Genomic DNA, 8,598 nt, shown 5'->3' on the forward strand with positions numbered 1-8,598 from the left:
GGGGGATGTAGCCACACAAGTGGCGAGTTGCATGCCTCCCTCCCCCATGCCCCTCCATACACCTACTCAAGCTCCACACATACTCCCTCTCCCCGCCATTAAACGGCTAAAGGGGAGGGAGTTAATACATTAAAAAATTTGCAAAAAATATCCATTTTCTTTCCCGTGAAGGGGTGTTCCTACGTGGGTTACGGTTTTTTTTTTATAGCCACGGTCTCCTATACGCAACATGGAGCTGGTGTTTGTTGATGCGCAAGGGTGGAGCACTTAGCCCAAGGTTTTTCTGTCGCGGGAGATTACTCAAAATTGCTTATGTGCGGGATCAAGAGTCATTAATATTTCGTTGCAGAAATATTACACAGAGAGAGAGAGAGAGAGAGAGAGAGAGAGAGAGAGAGAGAGAGAGAGAGAGAGAGAGAGAGAGAGAGAGAGAGAGAGAGAGAGAGAGAGTGTGTGTGTGTGTGTGTGTGTGTGTGTGTGTGTGTGTGTGTGTGTGGTGCACATACACATGCACATTCATATGATTTGAAGAGACATTTCCAACACCAATTTGTTCAAAAGCCAAGTAAGAGCAAGCATGTTTGGCAAATTGGTTTGAGTTTGCTTTAATTATGTTTTTTGAGAGTGTGATGTTGAAGATAATTAAGGTTTCCTTTCAATATAAGAGATATTTGAGCTAAAATTATGGTGGTCTTAATAGGATGTAGTGAGAGAATTTATTCATTTTGCAGGGAGGTGTACAAATGGATGGTCTATGTATTTTTCACAACATTATAATTTTTCTTTGCATTTTCTACTTACCTCATTCTTGAGTAATATTCCTCCAATATTAATGCATTTTTTGAATTTCATTCCTAAAGTAGAATAACAGTTATGAATATCAATGTTGCCTCAATTAATTTTGTAATCCATTCTTACAAAAAATGTGGTGCAACATCTCTAATGCATTTGATCTCACTAATGCACTTGTGATAAGCATTAAGACCCATGCATGAAAAAAATGGTTTTAGAGATTACTATTGAAAAGGATACATTTTATTGTGTTGAGTTAATTGGGTTATTAGTCAAGCATGCTTTCCCATTATAACTCTTTATGTTTTAAAATTCAATTTTAGATTATCACAACACAGTTATGTCATCATGTTTACATTTCCTTGTTAAAGTTATGTCATGAACCCTTGCAAGATGTGTTCCTCTACCATCAAGAAAGAAACTTTTTCTACAAATGAATTTGAGCTTTTAAGAGTCTTGCTATTTTCTTGTAGCAGTCATTGGTGTTTTGCACACCATTATGCAATGAGCACGATATTTTGTTATGTATGAAGTGCATTGCCCCCATCTACTTTTGTGAGAAAAGAGAAGAAATTGTGTGACAGTGACTTGCATCCCTTTTCTCATAAAAATGTAAAGCAAGTGAGGTGTAGCCTTGCAAGCTGTGCAATGATGCCAATTGTGCTAGCACGGTTATCAAACTTAGTTGCCAACACCAGCTAACCTAGCTAGTTCTTTTATTGTTCATTCATTGCTATCTTGTGAATAATCCAAGAGCTAACTATTGCAACTCTGCCTCTATTACCATGTTGCCATCCACTCTCTCTTTGTTGTTTATCTTTTATTCATATATCCACATGCAGATGTGCAACATATTCACAATTCAATCAATTTCTTATGCATTCCATTATGAACTTGGAGAATAAGATTCAACTCACGTTCAAGTTTGAAGTCATAAATTTTCATGCCACTACAAACATAGTTGGATGAGAGAATACCATTAATTATATAGTCAAAACAAAGCATCAAAAGTAGAAAATAATGATCCAAATGTGGTGGAATTTCACTAATTCAAGAAATGAATTGTATAGTCTTCAATGATTGAGGTTCTTAGAATGGACAATGATGAAAGTTTAGATTATTTGCTCATGATACTATTCTTGTATTTTCGTGTAAGTTATAGTTTAGCTTCCAATCCTGAATTTTTGTATGTACTTAAACTTTTCACTCATTAGAAACATTTCCACATGGCTATTATCTCTAGTATATCTAAGTAACACTTAAGCATAACTTATATTGTTTCACTTATTAGAAACATTTCCACATGGCTATTATCTCTAGTATATCTAAGTAACACTTAAGCGTACCTTATATTGTTCAAGTAAATAATATCTATGTTTATCATAAAGATCTTATTTTATTGACATATTGATGACTTACAAAAAAAGAGGAAAGGTTTTGTTTTTCATAAATCCTATATGGGATGTTTGCCTTATCTCTTTGTCTTAAAGAATCATATGATTGAATATTGTAGCACCTCTTTATGAAATATAAAGCATGTGATTATGGTTAATGTCACATCTCTAGAAAGCATGTGTTTATGATTGAATGTCAAGTATCATTATTCTTTGAGTAAGAAGAAAGCAACTTTCAAGAATTATCTAACATGAAATCTTATTTGGTAGAATGACACTTATCTAAAGGGTTGTTAAAGCTTTATGAAATTGCCTTTAAATCTTTTTAGAAGTATATAGATGTGATTATTGTACACCTAGATAACTTGTACCTCTCCTTAGGTAGTGTCTATTACAACCTACTACACATGTAATCATGGTAATTGAAAAATGCTTCTCCCATTATTAGACTAAGGTTAACCATGTTGATATAGTAATGAGAGTGGCACAAGGAATAACATGCTACCTAGCAACAAATTATTTAGCAAATGGAACTCTTCAAGTATGTGAAAATCAAAGAGTGACAATGACATTCTACTTTTGAAGTTATGTGTTAGAGATCTGTCTTGGAGACCTCTAGCATTTGGAGTTACCATAAAAAATTAATTTGAGAGATACATAAAAGCAATAGCTCATTAACATTCCCAAGGTTAAGAATCCTTAGAAGCAAAATGGCTCATCTATGTTGGCATCCTTAAGAATTCATGTCAAAGGCAAAATACATTGGAAGCCATCACAAATGCTAATAGCAATTATTATAGTCCTAGGTGGAGAAATTGAGTGATTAATTGATAGAGAATGAAAGATAATGAATGAATTAATCAATCCACAATGATACTCAATCACAAAATGAGAGGCAATGTAGTAATGACTAAAAGAGACTACAATGTTGAAGGCGACCACAATGAAAAATGTCACATTTGTGTGCTAGTGATGCACATAGTGTCTTTTTATAGTAAACCCTAACCCCTAAATGGCTTGACCATCATATGAAACTCTAACCCTAGTGTTACTTAGGGTCTAGAACACTAGTGTTACTTAGGGTCTAGAACACTAGGGGCAACAACTACATGTAAAAACGCTTTAAATGTTGGGACCATGGATCAAAAGGCATCAACACATAGCCAATGAGATGGCCTACAAGCTCCTCTCCATGGAATGGGTGGATTGGTTTAAGAACTATAACAAAATCCCAAAAATAGGGTTGATATTTAAGGTTATGGTTGCACAAGTCCATCTAAGAAGATATAGTAACCTATGGAAGTACGAAGTATGACAAATCATGGAACAAATGGTATCAAGTTCAAGGCTTGTGGAGAAGCCTAGAACTTTAGTCGAGAAAGAGCCTTCATAAAAATATCTTCCAAGTGGTCTACATTGGATGTGTAAGACAACTCTACATCTCCAGCAATAGCTGGCATCCACTCATGAATGTAATGGTAGTGAATTTCTATATACTTTGTGCAAGCATGAAAAACTAGGTTCTTGACAATGGCCAAAGCACTCTAGCTATTAATGTAGGTGAGTGACAAAGGCATCTAGTGCACTAAGATCTAACATTCATAGCCAAATACAAAGATCTAACATTCATAGCCAAATACACTCCACTATAGCTATGAGCACTACTTTATACTCAACCTCACAATTGGAAGTAGCAATTGTAGTTTGTTTCTTGTTGAAACAAGAAACAAGACATCTACCCAAGAAGAAGAAATTGCCACTATGAGAGATGTGAGAATATAAACATCTAGTCCAATCATTGTCTAAATATCTATGCAAAGAGAGTGAATCACCTTCTAGAAAAGGGCAAGATCTTGGGTGCCTTTAATTGAAAGACATGCTTCACTTCATGCCAATGAAGTATTGAAGGGTTGTGTGTGAAATTGCTCAATTAGAGATAGCAAACTAAAGATTAGGCCTCATGTGACATAAATAGATCAAGCATCCAATGGCCTCCTATTGATATAAAGTAGTATCAAAGAATCTACTACCATGATCAAAATTGAAACTACAACTAAGCTATCAAGGAGAGGATTGGAGAGAGATAAAGAGGAGAGAGAATACTGCAGAAGAGAGAAAAGGAGTGCAAAAGAGAGAAAAAAGAGTGACGAGGAGAGAGAAATACTGAAAGAGGTGAGAAGCCATAGAAACTGTGAGCAAGATGATGAGGAAAGAGACACTAATGTATCAATGTTTTAAAAGATGTGAAATTTTACATGTCTCTCCTTTTTATACCTATGTTAGTGTAACATGGTATTACTATTATTTCTACACTAAACATCTCTTCTTCCCAACTTCTTACAATCCATCCCGTCCCAAAGGTTTTGCCCTCAAAAACAAACTTACAAAAGTTGGATAGAATGGATGAAACAAATTGCTACTCTATTTTCAACTATATAAGTAGCAAAATTAATGAACTATTAAATATATATGAACTGAAATGAAGGAAATGAGAGTAAGCCTCAGTTATATACATGTTCAGGAGTCTTCAAGATATGGACTCAAAATAATGAAGAAGATAACTTGCTATAAGAACAGACCCTGTTGAACCAAATCTTCCATAACTTCTAGTAGAAGTGTCCAAATGAAGTACACCACATTTCAAAACATAGCTCTTGAATAGTACTTCGACCTTGTATAGGTGGCATAATTCTAAAAATTAGATAGAATAAAAATTATTCTAAAATAGTCTGCTATCAAGACCCTATCTGCACCATAACTGGGTCCATAGTCAATATGCTTCAACTACCAATGTGTCTTGTAGGTAAGGAAACTCATGTAGTATAGAATCACGCCTCCAAGAAGATTCCTCATGTGGTGAGGCTATGTCTGGTTATAAGGTGCCCTTGCCCACATTCATTTTTAATGAGAAAATCAATCCTCATGGGAAAGAAGAATTAGAAAGAATGCATACCCTTCTTCAACAGTGTAAGATGAATCTTAGGAAGGCCCAAGACCAGATGAAGATGTATGCAGATGAGAAGAGGCAACCCTTAGAGTTCCAAGAAGGAGAACTAGTTTTGCTGAAGGTTCCCAAGTCTCATTATTCTACCTTGAAGGATGGATCTACTAACAAGCTTGCTTAGATTTTATGGACCCTACAGGATCCTAAAGTGCATTGGAGACTTGGCATATAAATTGGAACTACCCTCTTTCACTAAGATTCATAATGTATTCCATGTTAGTCAGCTCAAGCCTTTCTATGGTGCTCCTATTGATACAGTTGATGAGCTATCACTTATTGACGAAGAAGGTCTTATTCAGTACATCCCTGAGGCTATCATAGGTCAGCATGAGAAGAAGCTTCAATCTCGCTCTATCATTGAATATTTGCAACCAAGTGCAACCAAGAATCCCATGAATTCTGCACATCATAACAGAAATGACAAAGATAAGTCTTCAACCACTTGTTTACCCTTTCTGTCTATCCACCATCAGTTTGTGGATTATTGGCTATAGAAGGAGCCAATTTATGCCCATGGATATGAATACCTCCTACCAAAATTTACTCATGAACTTTGAATCTCTATCATGAACAATCGCATGTGGTAATCCATGTAATCTAAAAATCTACCCCATAAACTAACTAGCCACTTATGAAGTAGCAAACTGGGTCTTGGTTGGAATGAAATGGGCTACCTCAGTGAGTCTATCCACCACCACATATATATTATTCCATCCCTTTTTTGTAGCAAGAAATCCAATAATGAAGTCCATGGTAATGTGCATCCATTTTCCCATAGGAATATGTAATGGTTGCAACAAACCACATAGCTTATGGGTATTGTCTTTATTTTGTTGAGACAAGACATGCACTTCATGACAAAATCTTTGACATCTTTTCATAGTCCTTTCCAATAAAAGCTTTTACTGATCTTATCATAGGTTTTAAAAACCCCAAGGTGTCCAGCTAAAGACAAAGAATGCAACTACTCCATAATTTTCCGTGTAAAAGAAAAAGTAGATGGAATAACAATCTTGCCATTTAACCAAATTAGGCCATTTTTAAGCTGATAATAGGAGTTATCCTCCATGAAACCTTGCTATAATTTTTGAAAAACATAGTTGAACTCTTCATCCAAAAGATAGGCTTCCTGCAATTCTTCAATCCATTCATTATGTAACTCAACCATAACTGAAACTTTACATGCCTACATGCGAGAAAGAGAATTAGCCACACTAATTGTCTTTGCCCCTCGTATGAGTGATGTCAAAATCATAATTTTACAATGTAGCTATCCACCTATTATTTTTAGGAGTAAGATTAGACTGAGTGAGGAAATACTTTAGGACCCTATAACCACTTTGAACACTAAATCGACTGCCATACAAATAATGATGCCATTTCTTTATCACATGTAAGATAGCTAGCATCTCTTGGTCATAGACATTCATAGCCATTTCCTTATCTGTAAGCTTGCGACTTTCAAAGGCAATCACTCCATGCTCTTGTAACAAAACAGCCCCTATGCCTTGGCCATTGGAATCACACTCTATGGTAAACTCCTTAAAAAAATCCAGAGATACTAGAATAGGAGCAAAAGTAAGGAGTTTCTTTAATAATTGGTTGAAGCAACTATCTGCAAGTGCATCCCAAAAGAAAGCTTCCTTCTTTAACCTATCAGTAAAGGAGCTGCAATAGCCGCATAATGCCTAATGAATCAATGATAAAATTAGGATAGACCAAGAAACCCTCTAAGTGAAGTAGTGGTAGTAGGTGTTGGCCAATCTTTAACACACTGCACCTTCTTGGGGTCAACCTAGATCCCTTTTTCACTAACAATATGTCCCAAGTACTTAACACGCTACACCTTCTTGGGGTCAACCTAGATCCCTTTTTCACTAACAATATGTCCCAAGTACTCCACTTCAGTCTACATGAAAGAGCATTTCTTCTCCTTAGCAAAGAGTCTATGATGCCTCAATATATCAAAAACTTTCCTCATGTGTGATAAATGGTCCTGAATGGTCTTACTATAAATCAAAATGTCATCAAAGAAGATCAAGACAAACTGAAAGAGGAAAGACTGCAAGATCTTTTTCATTAGACTCTGGAAGGTAGCCGGAGCATTAGTAAGCCCAAATGGCATCATTAGAAAATGGTAGAGCCCTCAATCAATCCTAAAGGCAGTCTTAATTTCATCACCCTCTCGCATACGAATCTGATAATACCCTGACCTCAAGTCAATCTTTGTAAATAATCTAGCCCCCTTGAGCTCATCAAGTAAATCATCAATTCTGGGTATTGTGTACACGTTCTTCACTATGATCTTATTTAGATCTCTGTAATCAATACACATCCTGAAAGATCCATATTTCTCCTTCAACACTAACAAAACTGGAGATGTATAAGGTAAAGAACTATGTTCAATGAATCCCATTTTAAGAAGCTCCTTGATTTGCTTGGCTACTTCTTCATGCTCACACTTGGATAGGGTGGCTTGTTAATTGGCTTTGAGGTTGGGCTCCAAATCAATTGGGTGATCTACTACTCTCTTAAGAGGCAATGAAGTAGGTACTTCAAACAAATCCATATACTCCTCAAGAAGAGCTTTCAAAGTTGGATGATTTGTTGAATTTGTCAACCTCTTTATTCAAGTGCAAAATAAAAATTTGTGAGCGCCTCTTGTACTCTTTGAGCTGTTGAATGGTGATAAGCTGAAAATCTGATTTATTAGAGGGAAGACTTCAGCTATAAGTGTCTTGAAACGCATCTCGATTCTCCACAATTATGTTCTCTTTATTGATGTATCTCCACCAAGTATGCACAAATCCTTCTAAATGCAAAGATGCAAAATTAATCTTCATATCATTAGTTCTAGGGAATATATCAAAGTAGGATTCCAATTTTGAAATCCATTCCTCTAGATAGGATGGTGAAGAAAACTACCGATTGTACTTTGCCAAAATGATCTTATCCTTCAACTCCCTCTCATGAAAGGGTTGCTATCCCAAAATAGACTACTCATGGTTAGTAAATATTGAACCTCCAAAGTAAGATAGTACTCTTCCAACAGGTGGCTGAGAACTAGTGTGAAACCTTCCCATTGTTGATAGTGGATCTCTAGGAGGTTGGGAATTCAGCCTATAAGCTTGGGAATTAGCACCATTCAAACTACCCAAATAGTCATCATGCCTTTGTGAAATCTCACCTACTTCATATTGACTATTGGGAATACCCCTTCGTATAATGATACCATGACCTTGACCATATTGGTTAGGTGGTTGAAGTGGGACTGAAGGGTCATTGTTTGAATGAGCTTTCTCCTTAGCTTCCTTGGTTTCCATTTGCATTTGCTTCCATTGGAAGAATTGAACCATTATTTGAGCATTGGATTCTATTAAATTTTTCAATTGAAGGCTTCGTTTGGGT

The sequence above is a fragment of the Lygodium microphyllum genome, chromosome 8 (genome assembly GCF_053477565.2).
Source record: "Lygodium microphyllum isolate KBCC chromosome 8, Lygodium_microphyllum_v1.1.10, whole genome shotgun sequence".
In the NCBI taxonomy this organism is placed as follows: domain Eukaryota; kingdom Viridiplantae; phylum Streptophyta; class Polypodiopsida; order Schizaeales; family Lygodiaceae; genus Lygodium; species Lygodium microphyllum.